Consider the following 18,203-nt stretch of genomic DNA (forward strand, 5'->3'; position numbering starts at 1 on the left):
CCCTTTAACTGCTTCCCAAGCTCCCACTCCTACAATGAGGGATGAGAATCCATGAGTAAGTTTGCTTTCCCTGTGGTTGGTCAAAACCCATGTCATACAGTTTGTTAAATATTTTTATTACCATACCTGCCCACAACTTTTTTTGGCCACGTACTAGCCAGAGTGATCTTTACCATATAAATCATGGCTTGCCACTCCCCTGATTATAATGATTTTATCTGGCTGACAAAATCTGAAACCACTGATCTATCTTAACATCAAGAAAAGAGAAACAATCAGGCATTATGTACTGTCTGAAGTGATGCAATAGGCAATCCATAGCACCACTGTGAAGTATTCTTGCCAAAAAATCAAAACTGAATCTGACCACGCCTCTGCATCTAATAACCAATTTACAGGAAATTCTATGGATGAGAGGGGCATGTTAAGTGTCACTGTGGGGATACCAACAGCAAAATGCAAAGTTGGAAAATCTTATAGGACAAGTAATCTGGTTTCTCCAACCAATAAATATTAAGACTGAGAGAGAGAGGGAAAGAGAAGCATGTGGGTACTGTTATAGATCTAAGAAATATATCTACCCATTTGTTTTGTATTCTGATTCAACCAAACCAACTATAAAAAAGATATTTGTGAAATGTTTAATTTTATATTAATAAATTATGTCAACTCACGTGTCATGACAATATTTCAATGGTGATGGGTTTTTTTAGTCTTTATTTCTTAGACATTCTGAAGTATTTATGGATAAAACTTGGAATTTTCTTTAAAATAATCTGGGCTGGAGGAGTAGGAGGTACAGGTGAATCAAGATTGCCAGATGTTAAGAATTTTTTAAGCTGAATGCTGAGTATATTAGGGTCTGTCTGTTTTATTTGTTTTTTTTTTAAATAATAGCCTCTCTACCTTTTTGTACGTTTCAAGATTTTATAGTAAAAAGATGAAGACATTAATAGAAAGATGTCCTTTTACTCTCAGAATAAAATTCAAACTCCTTGCCCTGTCCTCCTAGTCCTACATCATCTAGTTCCTGCGTGCTTCTCCTACCCTATCTTGTCCCATTCTCACTGCTTATTGTGCTAGGGCTACACTGACTCCTTTTCTGTTTCTTGAATACTCCAAGGTCTTTCCCACTTGAGGGTCTTTGCACTTGCTGTTTCCTCTGCCTCAGATACTCTTTCTCCAGCAACTCACATAGCTGTCTCAACTTTGATCTTTCAAGTCTCAGCTTAAATATCAATGTCCTTTCATCTCAGAAATCTGCCCTGAGCACCCTAGCTAAAATAACCCTCTACATACTCACCCACCCACCCCAGCTAATTGTTTTTTTATCCTATTACCCCAGTAATTTCCTTCATAGCACTTGCCACATTCTGAAATTATCGGTTTTGCTGTCATTGTTGTCGTATGGCTCTTTGCTTTCTGCTTCCCCGTTAGATTGTAAGAACCTTAAAGGCAGGGGTGTAGTCTCTTTTCATGGCTGTTCCCCGGTATGAGAACAGCACCTAGCATGCAATAAGCACTCAATAAATATATGTTGAATAAACAAATAGTGTATTAAAAATGAACAAACAACCAGGACAAAGAACTGATATCAGAGAGCTTGAATTAGCTAATCAATCGAGTCCTGTTTGAAACTAAACACCTAGACAGTCAGAAGTGGAGTATGACTCAGATTTCCTGGATTGAAATGAGGCAGGAACACTGCCTCAGAGTATTCAAAACTGTTCCTCTCATTTGGCTCAGAGATGACTGTTGTCTAATGAAATCCAGAATTTCCAGAGTAGGGGGGTCATCATGAGGCTAGTAGATGGTATCTAAATATATAAATACTTGCCCGGTCGCTTCACCAGTTCACAAGGTGCTTCAGGAGGCAGAGCATGACGGAACTCGCATCACTTGTCTCTCCCCAGCCTCACCCCTCTTAAATGTGCGTGAAATTTCAGGTCTCCAAGAGATCAAGATTCATGGACACCTGAACTCCTCAAAGCAAACTGGTACATCAGGAGAGGACGGAGCAAGAGAAAGCATCATTACATTAACACAGCAATAACTCCTGTTCTTTTTATCCCTACAAATACTACTGGGTGATATTTAGGGTTAAGGTGACCCACATCAAAAGCTTCTTATTGATTTATTCCAAAAAAACTGGTCTCAGTTCTAAATTTGAGAATGTCTTCTTACCTGGGGCCCGGGTTCCTCACTTGAGAATGATGACAGGGTCACAGTCCTCATAAGACAATAGTTTTCTGGCTCCCTGCTCTAAGAATGCCTTTGCCAAGATCACAAGCTGGCTGGACAGCTCTGGCACACTTATGTCAGGCAGGACAACCTTGGCAAGGTTCACAGATGGTGCTAGCACAGTAAATCAGAGTAAAAACTATCACCCAAGTCACCAAAGGTTTACACATCGCAGGTCAGTCCCATCAGATAATATGGAAGTGAGTGGACATAAACTCTAGTTGAGTGGATATAAACTCAGTGAGGCCCTTAAAGTAGATTAGATTATTGCTTCAATTCTTCACTTTATCTTTATATTAGAACTACTCATCCATGCCTCTTTGCCATATCACAACCACTAGATTAGACAGAGTTTATTTTCCCACCCCAGTGACATTGGCATTGGCCATCTAACTGAATTTGGCCAACGGAATCTTAACAGACGTTACGAAAACAGAAGCTTACAATATGCTTGCATGATTTGGCTTGGCCTCTTGCACTTCTGCCATCTGCATGAGAAGGACGTGCCCTAGGTTACAGAATGAAAGATGTGTAGAGTATACCTGAATCTAGACCAACAGCCTGAAGGCTGCACCAGAACAGCCCCAGCTGACCCAGATACCCAGGAACAAGGCACTGTCTTAAGACACTGAGATTTGGGGGTTATCTGTTATACGGCATTATCACAGAACATATTCATCCTCACACAGAACTTCAAAAATCAAAGCTCAGTGAAATGATTCCTTCTGTCCTCTTCATTAATGAACTGGTCTTTGCTGTTTTCTCAATTGAGGAAGGTTTCAGTCACATCAGCAGCCCATGGTCTGATGACCCAATGAAAATTCCCCAATTATACAAAGTAATGCAGGCTATAAAACTCTGTCAAAAGAGAACTATGTCCTTTTCCTTTGGGAGTTACTACTGTTTTCACATGAGGAAAAGATCTGGAAAATTAACCTACACTATCCCTAATTCACCTGATCAAGAATATTTTTGATGGCCTCACAGCAAATTCTCACTGATATTCCAATAACTTCAAAGCAATGTTGCATTCAAGCTGTTTTTAACCTTCTAGTAAGTTGATGCTTTGTATCCATGTCAAATTTGACTCAAAATGTAAAACCCTCATGCCATTTCTGTTCTGTAGTGGTCTCCTCCAGCCCACTGCTCCTGCAGCCCTTGCAAATGGAGACAAGCCACTGACCCTACTCCAAGTTCACAGTTTACTTCTCAGCAGCAGCTTCCAAGCTATTACTTCCTATTGTTGATTATGTTACTGGCCCTAATTCTTCACCCTACCTTTCATCGACACCCTTTGTCATGGGACTTTACAATTCCTCCCACTAAAGGGGCAGAAATATGTCCTTGCCACTTGTCTCTGAATTTGACTTGTGTTGGCCAATCCAATAAGGAGGACATGCCAATTTGGCAGTTCTGAGCTTAGATCTTAAGAGACCTTACATTTTTACACCCCCCACCTTAGATCCTCAAAGGAGGAGAGCACAACCGGAAGCAGAGCCAAGCCAAGATAAGCAATGCCATCCAGATAAGTCAAACCTTGGCAAATGGACCCCAATGGCATGCAGAGTCGAGAGCCAAAAGACTGCTTGTGTCTGACGCTGAGATTTGGTGGATGTCTGTTACACAGAATTTTGTGACCATAAAAACTGGTAGACATCCCTACTTGCATTTTTCAAAAAGAAAATTCTCATGTCATTTACCTACACCACTTTTTATACCTACTTATTGATAAGATCTATTTAAGCATTAAAGATATTAAACCTTTGCCATAATTTTTAAAAGAATCTTTTTCCAACATGGTTTTTATCTTTTAAATGTGCTAAAAGTTGTTCTTCACATATGATTTTTTAAAATTTGATATAAAAAGACACATTGGTCTATTCTTAATGGTGTTGCCTATTATTTTGGTATTTGCAAAATTGGTCATCAACCTAAGATCAATTAAATACCTCTATTTTGACTGGAACATATTTATTTACATATTCAATTCCTTCCTATAAATTTGGAACGTTTTCTACGGTTATGCCTTTGTGCGTTGCTGTTATTGCTGTTATTGCTGCTTAATTGCTGTTACAATTAAGGGGAGAGAAATTCTTCTTTGGGAATACCTATATTTCTTAGGTTTTGTATTTGAGGACACAGTGGTGGAATTCATGGGTCACATCCTACTCAGCTAAGATATTGATAGAGTACAAGGTTAAGTGCTGGAAATTTTGACTTAGAAGCCCTGAGAACAAATAAAAATACCTAGTTACTTGTGAAATTATGCAGATTTCCCTTTTCATCCTTTATATTTCTGTTTTGGCCTTTCTAGTAACACAACTTCTTGAAGGACCGAGGCCTTATCTAGAAGGTTAACAGTCTGGTCTACTCTTTCTCAGCATCTCGGCAGCATCCTGGCTCCTGCCACCATTTAAGGAAAAAAAATCCCTGAAAAGCTGCTCCAGTAGAGGCCACCAATGTCATGGGAGAAGGAGAAACACGGGTCATCAAGAGCATCTCAGAGGGAAGAAAATACCTTTGTCAAGCATGTGCTCAAATCACCAAATCTAGAAAAATCAAGACCAGCCCCACAATCCCAGCGACTCCGTGGGAGGCAAATTGCATTCTTTCAGCCATTATTTGGACTTTAACATCCTCTGAGTTTCAGGAAGTCAGAAGATGCCTACTCCAGAAGGAGACCAAGGGGTAACAGAGGAGCCCCCGTCCCAGGAAATCCTCCCATATTTTGGGTTCATTAATTAAGCACCCAAATGTTGAGAACCTACCATGTCCCAGGCACCGTGCCCAGGCTGATGATACAACCATGAGCAAAGTTCCTGCTGTCAAGGACCTTACAGTCTGGGGAGAGAGAGTTGAGATAGTCATCCAATGTACTACTGAATGTAATTCAGTCGATATTTAACTAGTATTTACAGAATACCTCCTAGTGCTAGGTCTGACTCAGCGTGTTGGGGATGTAGTATGAACGAGTCAGGCAAAAGTTCCTGCATTTTGGAGATTAATTCTAATGTGGGTAGGGAAATGTTAGATGATTAGTTAGATGGGTGATTGATTGATTGATAATAAAATTCTAGGAAGGAAAGAGAACAGCTGTTTGAGAGCATATAACAAACAAATCTGATTAAACTGGGAGTTGTTGCAAAGGCTGTATGGTGCCTACGAGCGCGGACCCTGGAGCTGGAATGCCAAGATGCTAATACAAAACGCTGGTCGGCCGCCGTGTGAACTGGTGTACTTCACCTAAACCACTTATAATAATGGTATTATTATGTGGATTATATAGGTTAATATTTGTAAGGTGTTCAAAATAGTGTCCAGCCCATAATATGCACCATGGAAGGCCTTTTTTTTTTAATGTTCAAAGTGGGGGAAAAAACATGTTCCCCAGGGAGGGAACAGAATGTGCAGGCTCGCAGGGCCGATGCTTGCACACACCCATAGCATCCTGCCACCTGTTTTCAAGCCACCATCCATTCTGAGTGGTTGGGTATCCATTCTGATCAGATGAAGCCCATGTTCCACGTTTCAACTCTGACCCTTGCAAAGGTTTCCAACAAGAGGAAATGAAAAGACTAGGGGTCTAGATTTCAAAGAGGAAGGACAATTAGGGTAAGGGTGTTGCAAGATGAGGTTGAATGAGGACACATAGTACCCTGGAAGCCAGGGCCGGACTGAAGGTGAGGAGAGTTAGGTGACTAGAGCGTAAAGTGTAAGGAGGCTCTCACTGTCAGCGTCAGGTAAGTTCCATTTGCACAATGCTGACAGCGAGCGCCTGCTTAACGTGTGCACACCAGGTGCCCCACTGGCCTCACCCTAGTGCCAGCCCTGCCGGAGATCAGTTCATGGAGCTTGCTCTCTATGATAGGGACAATGAAAAGCCATGTTTTGAAGGGTGACGGAGGTGGATGTCATGATAGTATTTGTGCTTTGCGAAGTTCTCCCTGGCTATCCAGACAAGGAAGATGCTAGCCGAGAAGATCCAGTGTGGACAGCTGATGGTGCTTATATAGGAAGCAAGTGCCTGGTTGGGAAGCCTGATCATTCACTGCTCCAGAGGATTCTGGGAAAACTTGCCCAAGTATGCTTCAGTGGCCCACAGCCAGCTCTCACAGCCCACTCAGACTTTAAAAGCTCTCTCCTTGGACTTATGTAGCCCAGGATCCATGAGTACACAGCACCCCAGTACCTAAGCCTGGGCAGCTAGAGAACCTCTGAAACCTGGTCCCAGCACCCGGACATTGATGGGACACCATAACTGTCAGAAAAAGAGGGCGATGATGTGGAAATAGGAAGAACAAAGGAACCTCTAGGAACAACTCAGAATCCCAACAATTGTACCATGTCTGTGTGGGTGGAAATCTAAACTCTAGAGTTAGGAGGATTCTGGTTACAAATAACAAAAAATTCTATTCAATTTGGCCTAAAACAATGATTAATTATTCCACCTGACTAAAACATAGGGAAGATTTGGGGCACAGTTTAATTTAAAATACAGCTCCACTTCTTGGTGATTCTCTAAACTTTGGCATCCTTGTACTGGCTTCATTCTTAGGCTAAATTTCTTACTGGTAATGAGAGGCCCACAATAGTAACTGGTGTTACAATCTTTCTCATTCATATCAGGAAGAGATAGTACTCCTTCTTTCAATTATTGATCCAAATTTATAAACCTCAAAATGACTGGGCTCCCTCTGAATAAATCTCCACGGTCAGGTTAATTCCATTGGTCCTGTGTTGACTGAACCATTCATTGTGGCAAAGACATTGAACAATTCTATCCTCATCTTTCCCCACTCCTTATCCTTTTTACCTTGCTTTATTTTTACTCTATAGGTCGATCATTTAGCTTATTTAGCTTATTATATACTTGTGTTTGTTTATATGTTGCCTATTTGCCATTAGAATAATGCAAGTCCCATGGGGGTAGACACTTTGTTTTGTTCCCTGTGCCCAGAACTGTGCCTGATATAAATAACTATTTGTTGGATGAATGGATGGATGGATGGATGGATGGGTGATCTGTAGTAGTGTGAGTGGTAAATGGCTATTGAGGAAGCAGAGGCATAGACTGCTCTTGCAGGAATGTTAGCTCTAAATGGAAGAAGAACAATAAGGCTGGGGCTAGAGACTGAAGGTGAACTTGAGGCAAGGTTTCTTTCTGTAAGAAGAGAGTTTTCTACACATTTATATGCTGAGGAAAAAGACCCAGAGAGGGGAGAGTTTGAAGTATGTACTGCACACTCCTAATGTAATGTAACCGGAGGAACAAATTGGCTTCCATCTCTTATTCCAAGAAGCAAGGCAAGGCAATTTTAATCCTTATCGTATTTTCCTTGAGTGACATCTAGAGTTAGGTCAGAAATACTAAATCTTTTCTAGCTCTGCTTCATCTAAAGATTATCATTTGTGGGCTTCCCTGGTGGCACAGTGGTTGAGAGTCCGCCTGCCGATGCAGGGGACACGGGTTCGTGCCCCGGTCCAGGAAGATCCCACATGCCGCGGAGCGGCTGGGCCCGTGAGCCATGGCCGCTGAGCCTGCGCGTCCGGAGCCTGTGCTCCTCAACGGCAGAGGCCACGGCAGCGAGAGGCCCGCGTACCGCAAAAAAAAAAAAAAAAGAAAGAAAGATTATCACTTGTGTGGACCAGTGTTTCCAAAACTATTTTCTGTGAAAGAAAGACACAGATGTTGCTAAGTGATAAAGCTAACATGTTCTTGGTCAAACAACTTCTGAAAACAGGTTAAACAAAGTTAAAGATTTATTTTAAAGCAGAACTTCTCCAAGCCTTTAATATTCCAATGTGTAATATAATTCCCGAGGTAGAAAATATAGTTTACATCACTTTCCCAAACTTGTTAAATAAGAAAATACTTTTGTAAGTTAAAAAAACTACTACTATATTGAGGAAATGCTAATATTCCATGGAACAGAGTGAGAAATTCTGGTTTTAGTCACATATTTGTTTTTTCCTTAGGAGCAAGGTACACCCTAGTTTGTGTTTAATGCTTTCTGTCAGGTCCAAAGGATCTGTATTATTATGGTGGCCACATATTCTTGATTTGATGTCAACTTCAATTACTTGGTCCATTGTCCCTCTAAGTACTTTAGAAATGTTTCTGAATTTGTTGCCCAATTTTTGATTCAGAAAACACATTCACTACATGTATTTAAAAAAATAGTTTGGTCAGTCAAGAGAACATGGTTTTCAACAGTTAAGAAATTGTTTCTGCTGTTTATTAAAAGTCATCATATAACTGAGATGAGAGAAAGTAAGGCACAAAAGGCAGCTCAGAGAAGTGTAAAACTTTGTAGGTGATGGTTTTCGTCTGTTTCCTAATAACTATGTGATATTACTGAAAATATTTAACATCCCCAAGCCCCAGTTTCTATAGCCACAGAAAACACAAAATCAGTAAGACCTTTGCTCACCTAAAACTAATACAGCATTGTAAATCAACTATAATTAAAAAATAAAAATTAAAACAAAATTAATAACAAAAATAATACTACCTTTGCTACTTCTCAGTCATCGTGAGGATCTTTCAGATCTGTGCAAAAATGCTACCTCATCAGTGAGCCTTTTCCTGACCATAACCTTTAAAGAGTGAACCATCCCCTGCCCTGACCCCTGGCCCTAAACCCCGTCCCAGCTTGATTGCTCTTTTTAATGCTTGTCATCATCTGACATTATTTTTTTCTGGTAAGAATATTTAACATGAGATCTACCCTCAACAAATGTTTAGTGTACAATCTAGTATTGTTAACCTTAGGCACACTGTTGTACAGATCTCTAGAATTAATTCACCTTGTGTAACTGAAACTTTACACCCATGGAATAGCAACTCCTTATTCCCCCTCCCCACTCAACCCCCGGAAACCACCACTCTACTTTCCACTTCTAAGAGCTGGGCTATTATTAGACATTTCAGATAAGTGGAATCACGCAGTATTTGTTCTTCTGTGACTGGCTTGTTTCATTCAGCGTGGTGTCCTCCAGATCGTCCATGAGGTTGCATATGACAGTATTTCCTTCTTTCTCATGGATGAATAATGTTCCATCGTATATGTATACCACATTTCCTTTATACATTCGTCTATCAATGGACACATATTGTTTCCATATCTTGGCTATGATTAATAATGCTGCAGTGAACATAAGAGTGCCACCCGTTTGAGATCCTGATTTAAGTTCTTTGGAATACATACCCAGAAATGGGATGACTGCATCATATGGTAGTTCTATTTTTAATTTTTTGAGGAATTTCCATACTGTTTTCCAAAGTGACTACACAATTTTGCACTCCCACCGAAAGGGTACAAACCTTCCAATTTCTCCACATCCTCACCAGCACTTGTTATCTCTTGTTTCGTTTTGTTTTGTTTTGTTGATAATAGCCATCCTAACAGGTATAAGGTGATATCTCACTGTGATTTTGATCTGCATTTCCTGATGATCGGCAATGTCGAGCACCTTTTCAAGTATCTATTGCCCATTTGTATGTCTTCTTTGGAGAAACATCTATTCAAGTTCTTTGCCCATTTTTTAATCAAATTATTTGGGTTTTTTTGCTATTGAGTTGTGTGAGTTCTTTATATATTTTGGAAATTAACCTCTTATCAGATATATGCCTTGCAAATGTTTTCTCCCATTCGATAGGTTGCCCTTATATTTACTTCTTTATTTGTTTATTGTTCATATCCCCCCAACTAGAATGATATTTTCATCTATTTAACCTTTAAAACAGACCCTGACACATAACAAGTAAAACAAATCAATCTTTGTTGGCCAAATAAAATTTTTAAGTGATCAAATTTATGGAAACACTTGGAAAGTGATATTAGATTCAATCAGCAGAATTGGAAATACAGTTGACCTTTGACCAACACAGGTTTGAATTGCATGAGTCTGCATACATGTGGTTTTTTTTCAGTAGTAAATACTGAAGTACTACAGGATCCCACACTTGGTTGAATCTGCAGATGTGAAACTGCATATACCAAGGAACTGTGGTTACGGAGATACAGCAAATTTGGAGGGCCAACTACAATATAATAGGGGGATTTTCCATTCTGCAGGAGGGTCAGCACCCTTAACCCCACCCCCACCCCTATGTTTTTCAAGGGTCAACTGCAATATCAATGAAATCAGGTACATATGAATGTTCAGTATATATTTATAGCCAATCATTGATAACACTGGGAAACTAACTGATAGGAAATAGTCATTGTGGGCTACTGTGGCCACAGAAGAATCCCTAGACCCGAGGGGATCATGAAAAAAATATAGAGTTGGGTGGGAAATGGAAGAATAAAGAGGGCATTGCAGCTGGACAAAGCAGCATATACAAGATCATGAAAGCAGAATAAGCTTGCCTTACAGGGGGGGCTTTTTAAAAAATGGACTAGTCTTCAAGGGAAGAATACATTTCAAGGACTAGTGAGAGATGGATTTGTAAACTCATTCAGTCACTTAGTCAACAGATGCTTATTGAGTACCTACTACATGCTGGATTTGAGTGAGGACTGGTGATAGTTGAGGGCCTGATGATGGACTCTTTGAACATCAGACTAACAATTTGGAAGATGCTTGTGCTATCCCATGGGGTTATTGTTATTTTCAAGGTTAACAAAATAGTGTACTCAGGGTGCTCTGTAAGCCATTACATTCTATGATGATATATGTCTCTATTGTTACCCAGCTGGAGATTGAAGTAGTGAAAACCTCATGTTAGACCATACATTTAACCAGGTGGTCATAGACAGTGTATTTCTGAAGATCATATGGTATTTCAGAATTTAGAAAGCATGGTTGTGGGGAAAGTAGAAAAGCCATAAAACAGATTAAGCACCATCAATCAACAGACCTGTTTCAAGCTTTAAGAACAGAAACTGCTAGAATTAAGTGATAAACTCAGTCTTTCCCAGAATGGATCCAGACCTTTTAAAAAAACTGTTCTGAAACTAATAAAACATTCTTCTGTTATCTCATTTAAAATTGTTGGGTGGAAAATTACAAGTGACTAAAGGAAACTGATCACTGTCTATAAGATCCAACATCTACTAGAAAAATAGAGAAAAAGCAAACCTACATCGTGTGCCTCAATGCACTCTTCTGCCGCAAATTAACCAGTTTAACAGCAAGAATCGTTTTTCTCAAAACATCTCATTACTTTTATCCTCAAAGAACTGATCATGCCTCTTTCATTCTGACAAACTTGTCAAAACCTTTGCTACATGTAATGGAAAATGCCTCATTAATTCAGCCCTGTGATTTTTGAGCCCCTACTATGTGCTGGGCTCTCATTAAAGGTTGGCAGAACAAAGAACAATGAGGCATAACCCCTCCTCTTAATGAGTTTTGATTCGGTGAGAGAGTTAGACAAGGGAGTCAAAGGTTGCAGTCTGCTGTGATAAGGGACATACTGTATTTGGCAGGTATTGTGGCAGCAAGAAGAATCCAGGGGAGGAATCTAACTAGGCTAGGGATGGGAGTAAGAATATGAGATAGATGGGTAAGCTCACAAACGATTTGGAGAAGACCTCTGTTCTCATGAGGATGGTCAGGCATGTCATCTGGAAGGAAGGGACACTTGAGCTAAGACCTGAATGAGAGGAGTCGACTGTGCAAAGAACTGGAGAAGAGCATTCCAGGGAGAGGAAGTAGCAAGTGCAAAGGCCCCAGACAGTGAACTTGGATGTTTCAGAAACAGAAGGATCAGCAAAGAGATGAGGTCAATGAGTTCACGTAGGACTTTCTACACCAGATAATAAGGTTTATTCTCAGTGCAAGGGAAGCCACTAAAAAGTATCAAACAGGAAGGGATATGCTTTGACTTACAGTTTTTAAGTTCTCTCTGGAAGCTATGTTGGGGCTAGATTCAGGGGCAGGAAGTGGGTGGAGACATTGAGACCAGTAAGATGTGAGGCTTTTGCAGAGACGCCAGTGTATACCAATAGGGGAAGGAGAAGCAGAAGGATTGCGGATGTATTTGCGAGACAGAACTGAAAGGACATGCTGGTGAATTTGGTTTGGGTATGGGAGAAGAGAATAAATCAAAGATAAACCTAGATTGTTGGCTTTAGCAGTTCAGTATGTGCTAATTTATCTTATCATAATAATAATTCATGCTTTATTGTTTTTATTATGCCCCAGTCACAGCTCTAACCACTTTACATATATTACCTCATTTAATTCTTACAAACAACACTACAAAATAGATACTATTACCATCACCCCTATTATACAGATAAGGGGAGGGAGGAAGAGAGATTAAGCTTTTAAATTTCAGCCTATGTTTGAACCCAGGCTCTACTTATTCCAGAATTTGTGTGCTTAACCATGACATTATTCTATCTTGTATTTCCAAGTTGCTGAAGACTAGAGGTTGGATGGATTTTAGAAGGTGAAACAAAATTTGTTTCTGACATATTATGTTGTAGATGCCTTACATGGAAATGTCAGGTACAGAGTTGGATGGGTGAGTACGGAAGCCAGGGGACAGGTCAAGCTGGAGACATTAATGGAGTCATCAGCACACAGATAGTACTTAAAGCCATGGGGTTGAATTGGATATATCTAATAGCAATCTCCAATACAGTTTAGAAGAACCCCCAAACCAAGTCCTGGGGTCCTCTAATTTGTAGTTTTCAGATAGATACTCACTTGAAAGACTGAGAAGCAAAATTCAAACAAGGTAGAAAGAAACTCAGAGGAACACAGATTCCCAGAAACTGAGAGATTAAAGTATTGCCTTGTTCTCAGCCAAGCTCTGTCCTCATGGTGGCAACATGGATGCAGTGGTTCAGCCTATAGCCTTTCAAGCTTAATACTCAAAGGAAAGAGAAACTCTTCCCAGGAAGCAAGTCCTGGGATTCTGTCTGACTGGACCTTCTTAAATCATGGGCCCATTTCTCAATTCTACACCAATCACTGCAACTAGGGAGCTTGAAGGTAGGGTCCCATTCATGATATACGGATGAAAAGCTGGGATTCCATCATCCACTGTAGCTTGTAATTTGCATGAAACTATCACCAGAATTTTGAAAATTACCATGGATGTAAAGTATTAGAGGGACCTGATTTCTATGAAGAGAATTCTTTCTCACCTGTTCCAAAGAATCTCAAAAGATTTTTTTACCATACGAAGGCTGCCTACACTCATGGTTGCCCATATCTAGCCCTCAAATATGCCTTCTCGGTCTATGCCGCTCTAAGCCTGATCTCAAGTGGGCAGGACTCAACCATAAATAATATGGGTAAATGGAAAATAGAAAATCACCAGGGCCTCATTTCATGTCAACTGCTTTGCAAACAGTTCTATTTAAAGGAAATGTAACCACATGGTTGGGAAGCCATTTCACCCACTCTCTTGCAAGAGTTTCTATCATAGAAGAGTTTCTGTCATAGAAAGTGAGGTTAGGAATGAGCCATGGTTAGGATTTTCAACATCCTTGGCAACAAGGGTTTTCAGTTTTCTTCCCTTTCTCTCTGAATGCACCGTTCACTCTCTCACTTACTTATTCATTCAACAACAGTTTATCGAGCACCTACTTGGATAAGGCACCATTTAAGTACCAGAGACACAACAGTAAATGAATCATGCAAAAATCCCTCCTGTCATGAAACTTAAATTCTAGTAGAGGGAGACAGGTGACACTAAGTAAAAATAATATGTAAGTAAGTTATATAAGAGTGTACCATGGAGAGGGGAAAAACGGATGTGGAGGGCTATGGTAGGAGGTGTGAAATTTAAAGAGGCTGGCCACCTCTCTTAGACACTTTTTTTCTGTACCAACTACCTTTACTTAGGAAGAATTTTTTCCTAATCATTAAAAACATAAAACCAGTGATGCATGAAGACATTTCATGGAGGGGGAGGCATGGGGCCCTGGAGGACCCCAGTTTACCAGCCCTGGTTTTCAAAGGCTTCTGGGAGTGCAGGGATCAGAGTTCGTTCTTGGGAAAGTGGAGCCAGCATGACTCATCCCAAATTGGCTGGCACGATGGGCTGTCTTGTTTTGGGGGGTGGGGAGCAGATGGAATTGGGCGAAGCTTTGGACAGGAGCTGAAAAAGCAAGCTGGGGGAGTTCCTTACCCCTGGAGGACTCTGAGTCCCCACCTCTACCCTCCCACAGCAAATGCAGACACCTACATTTAGGCTGGGCTTTTCCCTCTCCCTTGCACACCCAGAGCAGCAGAGGGATGGGCTGATGCACTCCCCAGTCTCAGCTGGGGCACACAGGCAGAAGCCATCCACATTGCAGTCTCTGGCTGACAATGCGGACTTTGTCAGGGTAGAGAGGAAGCACAATGTAATATCCAGGGCATGCGTCTACTAAATTATTTGAAATGTTAAAACCAATCAAAATGTATTATTTTTAGTTAGGTTTGGGTAAGACTTCGAACTTATTATTGAATAAATGGCCTGACATTTTGGGGGTATGTATCTCAGAAAAAGAAAATGTTGGAGGGTATATAGGAAAAGATGATCTATTGAACAAGTTGTCAGAGGCATGCAAACTAAAACCACGTGATGCCACTTTCAACCATCAGCTGGCAAAAATGGAAAAATATTGATGATATCCGGTGTTAGCAAAAATGTGGGAGAAATTAACAATGGAAGAGTTGTGGGGAAAATTTGCCAATATTTAGCATATATTCTGGGGAAAATTTGCCGGTATTTAGCATATATTCTAACCCCGCAATCTTGCTTTTAGAAAGTATTCCTATAAAAATAAAAGCACAGACCAGGATATACATACAAGGATGCTTGTCACAGCCTGTTTTATATGGACAAAAAAATGAAACAACAAACTGGAATGGTTGAATCCATTATGCTGTACTCATTCCATGGAAGATTTTGTAGCTAATTAAAATGAACTTATATATAATATAAACATACTTGGAAAGACATCCCTGATGTGTTAAGTGGAAAGACCTAGTTAAAATGTAGAATAAATGGTGTGATATCATTTTTATTTCTAAAAAGGGGGAAGATGTGTGTGTGTGTGTGTGTGTGTGTGTGTGTGTGTGTGTGTGTGTACGTAATATGTATTATTGTTGTTGCTGATGAAAATAGAAAAATTGTGGGAAGAGCTCTAGCAAACCATCACCATTGGCTCACTTGGGAAGGTGGGGATACAGAGGTAGAAACATATAATTGTTTTTTCTTTATATGCCTTGATAGTATTTCAGTAATGAGCCAAAATCCCAGCCTCCAGCAGCAGCAGTGTTCACAGGGCTGAATGTTCCCCAGTACATCTGCCACCAGTGTCTATGTCCCCACAGTGAACAGCAGCCACTCCTCTGCCTCTCCAGGAAAATCTCCAAGACCAGCAGGCAGGTCTAGCCCAGGCTCCTATCAAATTGCTGCTTTTGCCCTGTGTCCTTGTGTGCATGAGGCTTTGTGTGTGCCCTTTGAGAGCAAAGTTTCTATTTCCCCCAGTCCTATGGGGCTCCTGCAATTAAGGCCCACTGGCCTTCAAAGCCAAATGCTCTGGGGGCTTATCTTCCTGGCGCCGGACCCCCAGGCTGGGGAGCCTGACATGGGGCTCAGAACTCTCATTCTTGTGGGAGAACCTCTGCAATATAATTATTCTCCAGTTTGTGGGTTGCCCACCTTGGGGGTGGGTATGGGATTTGATTATATCACGAGTCTGCCCCTCCTACCCATCTCATTGTGGTTCCTTCTTTATGTCTTTAGTTGCAGGAGATCTTTTCTGGTAGGTTCCAATCTTTTTCATCCATGGTGGTTCTGCAGATAGGTGTGATTTTGGTGTGCTCGTGAGAGGGGATGAGCTCAGGGTCTTTCTACTCTGCCATCATGGCCGCTCTCTACTCTTCACCTTGAATTTAATTTTTCCTGCAAATTGATTTTATTGACTGTTTCCAGGAAGTGGGATACTCCCATGTCATAGCTGTGTGGCTTTTTTTTTTTTTTTTGCGGTACGCGGGCCTCTCACTGCTGCGGCCTCTCCCGTTGCGGAGCACACGCTCCGGACACGCAGGCTCAGCGGCCACGGCTCACGGGCCCAGCCGCTCCGCGGCATGTGGGACCTTCCCAGACCGGGGCACAAACCCATGTCCCCTGCATCTGCAGGCAGACTCTCAACCACTGCGCCACCAGGAAAGCCCGTGTGACTTTTTTAAATGGATGACCCAAGTCTTTCCTCTGCAATAAAAATGAGGCTGTTACCATTGTTTTGAAAAAATGCTCCAGGAATTTCTTCTCTGTGGAATTCCTCTTAACAGGAACTCAGACCAAGGTTTTTGTTTCATGGGATAAAATTTCCATGATGTACTTAACGCTGCTCTTCCTAAACCCAGGCGTCCTGCAGCAGCAATTTCTTCCAGCCCCTATTTTTATAATTTTTAAAAACCCTAATAAAGTATAAAAGAGAGAAGCAAGGGGATGACGCTGAGAAAACATGGCCCCAAGAACTCAACAAGGATTCATTATGAATAATTGCGGATTCAACTGGAAGAGACTAAGTTTTAACTACTGTAAGCACACAAAACCATGCCATTTGAAAACAGGTGGGAAAATGAAGCTGTTTACTGGAGAAGAGATTAGGTGGGAGGAGATGATGAAGCTGAGATGGAAACAAAAGGAAATGATGGATGTCTGCAAATATTTAATGTGTGGCTGCATCACCTGATATCCATTCTCCCCCCATTCACAGTATGGAACCCTCCGTTTTTAGCTGGATGCATGGCTACCCCAAATAAAGGCTGCATTTTCCACCTTCTTTGCAGTTGGGTGTGACTCTAAGTTCTGGTCTGTGCACACACAGGGTGTATGTAACTTCCAGCTTGAACCTTTAAGTCTCCCTTCTCCCAACATACCTCCTAAGTAACCCACCTCTCCTATGGAAGATGGGTCACAATTACTCTAAACCGCAAGTTTTGGAACTAGGAAAAATATATGACAAATTTCAGGAGGGTAGATTTCAGATCAATATAAATAATTGTCTGATAGGCAAGATTATTTGGAGAGAGAGGGGGCTTTTCCAGGAGGTAGTCTTCCTTAATTGTAAATGGTCAAGCATATGCTAGATGGGAACAGTGTTATAAAGAAGGTTCCAGTATAACACGCAAAGTTGACAATGCGCTCTCACTGGTCCTTTCAAATTGTGAGATTGTATGCTCCTATGAAGTCCAAATTTCAAGGCATTTCTGTTGGCCCAAAGGAGATACTAGAATCTCACTGAAGTTTATTTTTCTGAGTCCTGGTTTACTACAAATCCGTAGAAAATGTAAAACCCTACAGTCATCCTAGGCTATTTCCTCAGCACCAATCCCTCCTCAACCAGTTGTTCACTGAGTTTTATCAGCTTTACCTCCTCAATATCTCCCAAATCCATTTCCCTTCTCCAGCCTCACAGCCACTGTTTTTTGTCCATCATTCCAATCCAAAAATACTTCCTGAATGCTTGCTATAGGACAGCACCATGCTAAGCACTGAGGACATGATGCTGAATAAGACTTAGTCTGTGTCTTCGAGGAAGAGATAAGGAAGCAAATAGAAAGTTACAATACGATGTGGTAAACGTTATGCTATGCAAGAGACATAGAACACAGCCTGGGAGTCGGGGCTGGGAGGAGAGATCAAGGAAGGCTTCCTGGAAGAGGCAACACCTGAGCAGAGTCTTCAAGGCTAAATTACCTCAAACTTCGCCTCCTTAGTGCAGTGTGTCCGACCTCCACCCCACTGCACCTTCTACATAGCTCCATTACTGCTTATATTCTACCATGTGATTGTTTACCTTCCTATCTCCCTTCCTAGATCCTAAATTGCTAAAAGAAACTATGAGTTTTATTGATAATTATGACCTCAGCCATGACCACACGACTAGCAGATAGGAAGCATTCAGTAAATGTTTACAGAATTGATTGGTTTTCATTTTAGTTTTTAGTGAACAACTCTTAGTCCTAGTGAAGGAATCGATCCTCCTGACTTC

This window comes from Orcinus orca, chromosome 11, assembly GCF_937001465.1.
Source record: "Orcinus orca chromosome 11, mOrcOrc1.1, whole genome shotgun sequence".
Lineage (NCBI taxonomy): Eukaryota > Metazoa > Chordata > Mammalia > Artiodactyla > Delphinidae > Orcinus > Orcinus orca.